At 31.7% G+C, this 8,602-nt stretch overlaps 1 long non-coding RNA gene across 1 annotated transcript; it reads left to right on the forward strand.

Moving 5' to 3' along the window:
• Positions 1-4,791: 4,791 nt before the first annotated feature.
• LOC111613071 lies at positions 4,792-6,521 on the forward strand. Its single transcript, XR_002754711.1, has 2 exons — positions 4,792-4,826; positions 6,412-6,521. It is a non-coding gene; the product is annotated as an uncharacterized LOC111613071 (long non-coding RNA).
• Positions 6,522-8,602: the final 2,081 nt, after the last annotated feature.

Below are 8,602 nucleotides of genomic sequence, written 5' to 3' on the forward strand. Positions count from 1 at the left end.
ACAGACATCGTTTCTTTGATAAATGTTGTAAACGGTACGAATCGACAAAATTACTCATTAATTAATTAACTGCTCGGAACAAAAACAACAAAATGAAATACTTTAAATTTGTTTTAAATGTTCCAATTTCGATATTCAAATGGGTGAAGACTTAAAACTACAATTAAATCAGATGCATTTATTTACAATTTGAGTATCGTGTCGGTTATAAAACGTTAATGCATTTCGGGGTCGTTGTACTGTTAAACAAACGAGACAATTTTAATAATTACAGAAATCTGTTTATAGATATAAAAATGTAATATTAATAATAAAATATTTAAAATTATTCATTTCGACAGTAATAAGATGTCGAAATAATTCCTTAAAAATCTATTCCGAAGACGAATTTCGAATTCGGTATAAATTTTCTAAATATGGATTTGTTCATATTTTAAATCGTATTGGCAACGAAATTAAATAACGAAATAGAAAAGGATTGTCATTAATTGCCGAACAATGATTTTGACGGCCTTAAGCTTTCGGAATATAGCTGACGACCATTTCTGACGTCACGAAGAAATAATCCGATTGGCCGAACGACTCCTAAAACAGGGGAGTAATAGCGAAGTAAGTAAGAGCCAATGTGTAAACGTCGTTTAATGTAAACTCTGTCTCTGCAATCGGCCGTTAAAATTTACAAGAACCCTGTCGCGTCTTTTGAGATATATTAGTGATGCGACAAAAGAGGCATTTGAAATTGACCGGTATCGGCACCCTCGGGATTTGGCAACCCGCGTGCATGTACTGTACACACCTAGCAGGACCGTCTCTGATTCCACTCGTAGCGAGCTATTTGACTAAGTGGTTAAGACTTAACCCGGGGTGAATGAGGTGAGAAATTGTTACACCAGCTATGAGATGGGTAGGAAATACCCGAAACTTTCATGCCGAATTTTTTATACTATAATTGTGTATAAATTTTCACTTGGGATAATAAGAATAGTATCTATTCAACAAGATGAGTAAATAAAATATTATGTTTAAGATTGAAAAGCATTTTTTTTTTAAATTAAAATAACAAAGTGTCTATATTTTCTTTGAAAAAGTACAAGTTTTGGTAGTTTAACATTTTTTCGTATAAAATTCTAACAAAATTACAACTTCTTTGATTAATCAACATAACTATAGTATCTTTCAATTATAAAAATAGAAAAAAAAACTAAAAGGTCTTATGAAATCAATTTGCACTGTACCAACATTACACCTACACAGTAGCGTAGCGTAGTGGGGGCGGCAGGGGCGGCCCGCCCCGGGCGGCACTTTTTAGGGGGCGGCAAAATTTTACAATAAATAATAATATCTTGTAAGAATTTGAACCATTTTATTTCATATCTTCGTTCACCTACGATTCGGATCGATTGAAATGAGCACGGAATAGTGTTACCATCCGGACATCCGGGAATCGCCTCACCGTCCGGGGATAACTTGCGCAACCTGTCGACCTTTTTGTTTTTTTTTTATTTGCTTCTACGATTTATTCGTATATAACTGATTTAGAACCAGCATGCACTGCACATTATTCTTCGCATTGCAAAATGACATTCCGTCAGGGACTTCTGTTCGAACTAACCTCACCTGCCGTCCGGGTCAGCGATTTTAAAAAGGTAGCAACACTAGCACGGAATTTTTCATTACTTATTCTGTGACGAACTAGTTTTTTAAATTGAGATAGCTAAATAAGGGGGAGAAATTTTCCTACGCCCAGGGCGGCTGACACCCACTCTACGCCACTGCACCTACAAATCAGCACAATCTCCACACATAAAAATCGCATGCTTCATACATTTTGGCTTCTCACACTTCGAACAGCAATGTTTTGTTTTCCTATCTGTTTTTTAGTACACTCACCACACCTGACATATTTATTAGCCATTTTTTTTTTTGGAAACAGGTAATGAAGTTGATCAGTAATCACTTTTCAAGTTTCCCTTGGAAGATGTGGTTTTTTTTTTTCTTTTGTCTAATGCAAAGACTATCATTTGAGAAATCTAGAAATAAATCTAAAAATACTATAACTATAACTCATAAACTTACTGCCAATTCAAAAATGTAACACCGACTATGAGGTCGGGTGTGACGTACCCCAGCCACCTTTGCTCATGTTTATCTCCCGCTGACACCGGCAGAACACTAAACTCAACACTGCGTTTCGTTCCCACTCCCTTACCTCCAGCTACTGTGACAACGGGATTTGCATGGCAACAATAACATTAAATAATCTGCATTTAAAATCTTCTCGAGTATGACATACCCGACCTCACTCACGCCGGGTTAATTAAAGAGTAAAGAATATTTTATGTTATTTTTATGTACGTTTGTTTACAAAGCTATATTTAATTATAATTTTTTTGAAAAGTATATTCAAACAATCGAAAAATATTTTGTACTAGGTATGTACCGATACATCCACCAAATATTTTATTTCATCAAGTAAGTTTTTGTTATTTATTTTTAATTGTAGCCCTTATATCGTGGCTAGCGATTCGGAATGTAATTGTGCTGTTACTTAAAAATACATTCAGAGAAGTCTACGATTTTTATAAGTGTGACGTCTCTAGGCAGAGCCGGCCCTACCATAGGGCGAACTGAGCAGCCGCTCCAGGCGCTAAGTCCTAGGGGGCGCCTCAGTGGTAAAGAAAATTAAAGAAAAAAATATTTTTTTCACTTTTCGATATTTTAATTGCAAGCGTGTGGCCAGTATATGAATGGCCTTATCTGTTGAGACGCGCGTGGGCGGGGTTCCAACCCCGCCTAGGTTACAGGCAGGGATGCCACCTGCGGTGACAACTCTGCTGGCACCGCAGGNGAATAGAATTTAACATTAGTAAATAATATAAAATAAATATTGAAAATTATAACGAGATAGTTACGGTTAATAGATATATTATATCTAAATAAATAGATGTTATATGTTTTTATCAAAGCAAGAATTGGCATTTAGAGGACATATGGAATATATTGGATCTAATAACAGAGGTAATTATATTGAACCTGTTTATTTATTAAGTACGTCAGATAAATAATCTATTAAAAATACATTTAAAGAAAGAAGTAACTGATTGCCCCTGGAAGCCGACTTCTTATAGAAACACAGCTTCCCTATCATCAAATGTCACGGCACGCTACTGGGACACATATGGCGTATATCTTTCGATAGGACAGTTCTACTAACGTAGGACACATGACACCTTATTACTAGCATAAATATAAATTTATACATTTTCTCTCTATAAATAAAATGAATTAACGTGATAAAATTTCGCAAAGTAGGTAAAGGCTAAATCTATATTACGGTATACTATATCCGTGAATCCCATAATATGTACTGTACCTAATGTAAAACATAGTCCTAAATACTAATAAATCTTTTATTAAATGAATATAATTTCAAAATCATATATCATACAATTATTTAATTTAAATTTAAGGAATCAAGGTATAAAATTCTCGTTTCTATGTCTGACATTAATTAAAAGGAAATTACTTAAAATGTGACAGAATTGCTACAATCAAATTGGAATCATTTTGTAAATAATAAACAAAAACTTGTTTACCTATTTTTAATATTTTGTTTTATTTTGAAACTCAAATTTTAATTTTTAAATCTAAATTTTGTAGAACTCATAGGAACTAGTATTTATCAGCGGATTTTGAACATACAGCGATAGCCGAGTCGTTAAGGCTTCAGCATAATACACTGGAGGACCGAAGATCGAATCTGGGAAAAAACATTCCCGGAAATTTTCATGGAAGTTCTATGTTCCGGAATTGTCAGGCTCAGTCCTAAATCCATAAATTTCGGGAACACTTCCAGTCTGGGTGTAATATGAAAAATGCCATCTTTGTACCAACAACAAAATACGTCGTTTACTTCATGAAATGAAGCAACGCAACGCATTGGTAATGTGCCTAGAGTAATGCTTCTTGGGATGACTTTAAATGGGAAACTGCCCCTTTATTTAGATGGACACGTGAAGAAAACCAGAAAACTTCAGTTAACCAGTTCATTGATTAGGTGTGAACCCATAACTAACTAACAGCCAGTGTTCGGTGGTTTTATCCACTCAACCGCGAGTGGTGCTTAATATGTCAATATAAAATGATGAATAATTAATTCATTTGTACATTTTTTACGTCAAAAGTGTTCAAATAATAAACTAAGTTTGCTATAATTTTTTGTTATAAAACGGATAATTGTTTTAATATAATTATTCTTTTCTTTTTAACTCTTTCCACCCTGTGGGCACTAATAGCTTTTAGCAAGCCCATTAAGGGTTCGGCCAGGCCCACAATGGGGCGGCCGGCAGTGAGGGACAAGAAACGACACATTCGGTCGTCGGTCGGACCATACCCGAAAAATTCCTGGGGATTTTTCGACCCGTCCGGATTCGAACCTGGGTCTCCCAGAGCGGTAGGCTGCCACTTTGACCGCTCTGTGTTCATTTGCTATTGTTGATGGTGTCAAAGATTTCAAATTACAGAGATCTAAGTGCCCGATTCGATGTTTGTAGGTTAATTATAAAAGTAGACACATAAACGATTCATAAAACAATACGTAACATAATAAACATTTATTTCCTTAAAAATAAAACAATAAAAAATTAAATAAAGATGTCAGAAACAAGCTAACATTAATAAAATTCTTCCTTTCCGGCAAGATGACTAGAAACCGTAAACATCTAAATGGAAGGAAATTAGTAATTATTTAACCACTAGGCGGTGCTGCAACTTATAAATCTTGTCGTGTGACGGAAGACGGCGTGATATGCTGTTCTACTTTTAAGGTGAGTTGTTTACAAATCCCAATAACTAAATGTAAGTTAGTAATTGATATATATATATTTTGCTTTTTAATACATAATATTACCAAAAGTTTAGTCAAATACGTTGGAAACAGAAATTATCAATAGGGAAAGTACAATTCTGAACACATGATAGTTTTGAACATAAATTAAAACTATAATTTTTGGAAAGATGATTACATTATTCATGCAGCTTACACTTGGTTGTATATGGTACAGCATTGGAAGAATATATGAGAGGTATATCCATTTTTGTTGAAGATGGGAACAAATGCAATTCTTTAATGAAGCAATGAGATCTTATCAGAGCTGTGGACCGTGTCCATAGGAGTAAAAAAGTCAAAGGAACCGACGGGCATGGTCTACTCCCCTCTAGGGTAGCTTGGAGCTCAAATTGACAATTGTTTGTTCGGCTGGAAAAATATTGATTGCTAGATTAATTGATTGGTCTTATTCTTCCTGCTAAAACAATAGCTTATTGTGATTTCAAACTTAGATTACCTTATCTTGGTTTTAGTTGTAATATATTTCTACATCTTATCTTTTTATTATATTCTGACAAGAAACAGACTGTTTCTTGCCGATATTGTCTGTATCTAATAAAGTGTATATTATATCATGTATATATTATATCAAGTGTATATTATATCATGAACCTGGAGTTACACGATTTTCAAATCTTGTCGATTCGTCTTTTGTTTGAGCGCCACGCAACTTTTGATTACTCACTCCCCCCACACTATTGTTCAGCTTACATGTTCAGACGTGTCACGTGGAATCGACACATAGCTACAATTTATTTTGTGTTATTTATTTCTGTGTTTGTTATATCTACGGAGACTTGAGAGACTCTATGTGGTGATTTCTTGCAACCGTGAACGAATCAAAAGACGAGATAAGATTAACGAGAACATTTATTAGCTTACATACATCCGACTTGGATTTTACGCAAATTGCGAAATTATATCCCGACTTACGCGAATTCGACTTACACGGTTATCGCTCGGTCCCACCTATCACATAAGTTCGGGATATTACTGTATTCAGAAATGAAAAGATTGAAGTTCTGTTTTTTTTTTCATTTTTCATATCAACAGCTGTTGAGAGATTGATTGATTGATCTAGCATGATCTATATTTTCTAATTTTTTTTTTTTTGTTATTTTTATTATGTACAGTACATATTAATTTAATTGTACAGATTAAGTGCAAAGATGTCGTATGAATTTATTTCTTTGCATTTTGTACATCATGCTAACTGTATATATTATCTTTCAATAGCAAGAATCTATTTGCATGCTTATATGCTATAAATATAAAACAACATAATTTTTTGAATTTTGTGATGTATTTTTTTTTTCTTGAGAAACATTATACATAATTTCAATGACTTTTTGCAGTAGTAGCTAGCATACAAATAGTTATCTTTGTATCATTTTTGTGCATTTGCTTTTCTTTGTGGTTTGTTTAAGACATGTATTTCTTACATTACTGATAATCAATATTAGAAATAGAATTGTTACGATTCCTTCATACTGTACTAGTTTTTCACAATTTTTTTCTTTCAGTGGTGACCTCATTTTATTGCTGAAAGTTGGGACATTACCCGGGAGTTCAGTCCTCCTGGAATTTCAGCCTGTGATAGTTAAAACAGGAAACAGATAAAATAAATTAAAATGCGAGTCTTGGTTCTATGTAACTAACTACAGATCATTTAAATCATGCTAACAATGTTTAAAATATATATATAGTGTGATAGTGTGTATTTTCTTTTATAAATAGTTCTAAATAATGTTAAACATTTTTTGTAATGATTCTTTTTACAAATTAATTGTAAGCTCATAAATTAACTATGAATAAATCAATGCCATATTTGAAATTTTTTTAGCATTAAATTTAGCTTAAGTTTCCTTATGACTTTGCAGAGAATATTTCCTGTTTATATTTAAATGGTATTCTAGTAATCTAAAATTGAATATGCTTGCTTAACACAGAATAATAAAATATATTTTAAATTGTCAGTAATACTGTTATCTAGACAATATTAACATTTATTAACTTGAGTAAGGCCAAATGATCTGCTGTTTTCCTCTAGACAAAATTATTGGATATTTGATTATTACATAATAGCCATATTATGGACTGATATAATCCAGCAGATTGTTTTGTCTATGTAGAGGATATCTTCTATAAATATGACATTGGATAGCATATTTAGAGATTAAATTTATATATATACTGAAAACTAAATTTGATTAAAATATTAAATTTATAAAGGCAGATTGCTCAAGTGTTACATTGTCATAACTTAACAAACAAACAAACAAAAGTTTGATAACACAATACATAAAATATAGTAATAGAAAAAAATTGCAGTAGGTAAAGTGATCCTGAATAGAATATAGTTACTTAATAGGTGTCAAAACAGTTCACATTTTTAAAATATAAATAATAGAAAAACAAAAATAGAACATGTTATAGGAAATACCTTATTGCACAATTGACCTTATTAAGCATTGAATTATAGTTGCACTGTGTATAATAAAATTGTTTTATTCTTTTTTGTTAAAAAGTATATGAAAAAAAAAGATATTAATAATTAAAACTTAATACATATATCATATTGTATAATACATCATCTTAATTTATTCTGGAGAACAGAATTAAACAGAACTCAATACAGGCTAGAGCTGTAGTAGTAAAAGTGCTAGCCTGCTATTCCAGGGAGCCTGGGATTGAATCTGAGCAGATTGACGAATCCACTGGTCTGTCCTGGATATGTTAGCCTCATCCCTTGCTAGCTGTTCCCATTATAGACTTAACCAAGCCCATAAAATTTAGGCTATGGAAAAAAGACACACTTAGAATATACAGGTCAAAAATGAAAAATGGAGGGAGAAAAAGTTTAATTACTGTAAAAATTAAATTTTTTTTATAAGAACTAAATTATTTTTTACTTTAATTCAATAACTTAAGGAAAACATAAGATTTATGAAAATTATTGTTAGAATTACTAGAATGAAAAGACAGTTTTAATAATAATGTATATCTTATTAATAAAAGTACTTTTATTTTCATATAGAGTATTAATAATGTAAAGAAAATGATTTAAAATTCATCTGTTTTAAAAATATAATTTAATATATTACCCAGAGATGTTTAACTTGCAAGCCATCAAATGCCATATTGTTACCATAAATATGGAATTAATTTTAATTTTAAACATATATTAGATTAAATTTATATAATTGTTTATCTAATATAATATAGCTCATATGACTTTAACCCACTTACTTAAAATGTTTGAGTAGAAACAAGACTTCTTACTGAGAAGTAAATGGTACAGGTGAAAAAAAAATGTTTTATTTCTTGTGTTTTCTTCCAATTTCTTCTTGTTGTTTTGTTGTTACCATAAAAATATGAAATAGTGAAAAAGTCAAATATAATATATTTTACAAGCCATCAAAATTTGATGTACACCTGTGAAATAAACTAGTATACAAATGAATCATTTGAAAATGCCATCTGGCTATTTTTGAGAGAGAGTATTCATTTGCTTACATTTTAAGCTGTTGTATGTTGTCTTACTGTTTAAATTTATAAACACCAATTAACCTGATCTTTAAGGTTAGTGCCAAATGATTTCCGGATTATATTAAGCTTAATTATAGCCCAATGCAATTTGCCAATCATTTGATGTTAGTTTTACTATTTGTTTTAAAAGTTTTTGTATATGGTTCAAATAATATATAATGCTAA

This window comes from Centruroides sculpturatus, unplaced genomic scaffold, assembly GCF_000671375.1.
Source record: "Centruroides sculpturatus isolate CEXI.00-Female unplaced genomic scaffold, Cexi_2.0 scaffold1626, whole genome shotgun sequence".
Taxonomy (NCBI): domain Eukaryota; kingdom Metazoa; phylum Arthropoda; class Arachnida; order Scorpiones; family Buthidae; genus Centruroides; species Centruroides sculpturatus.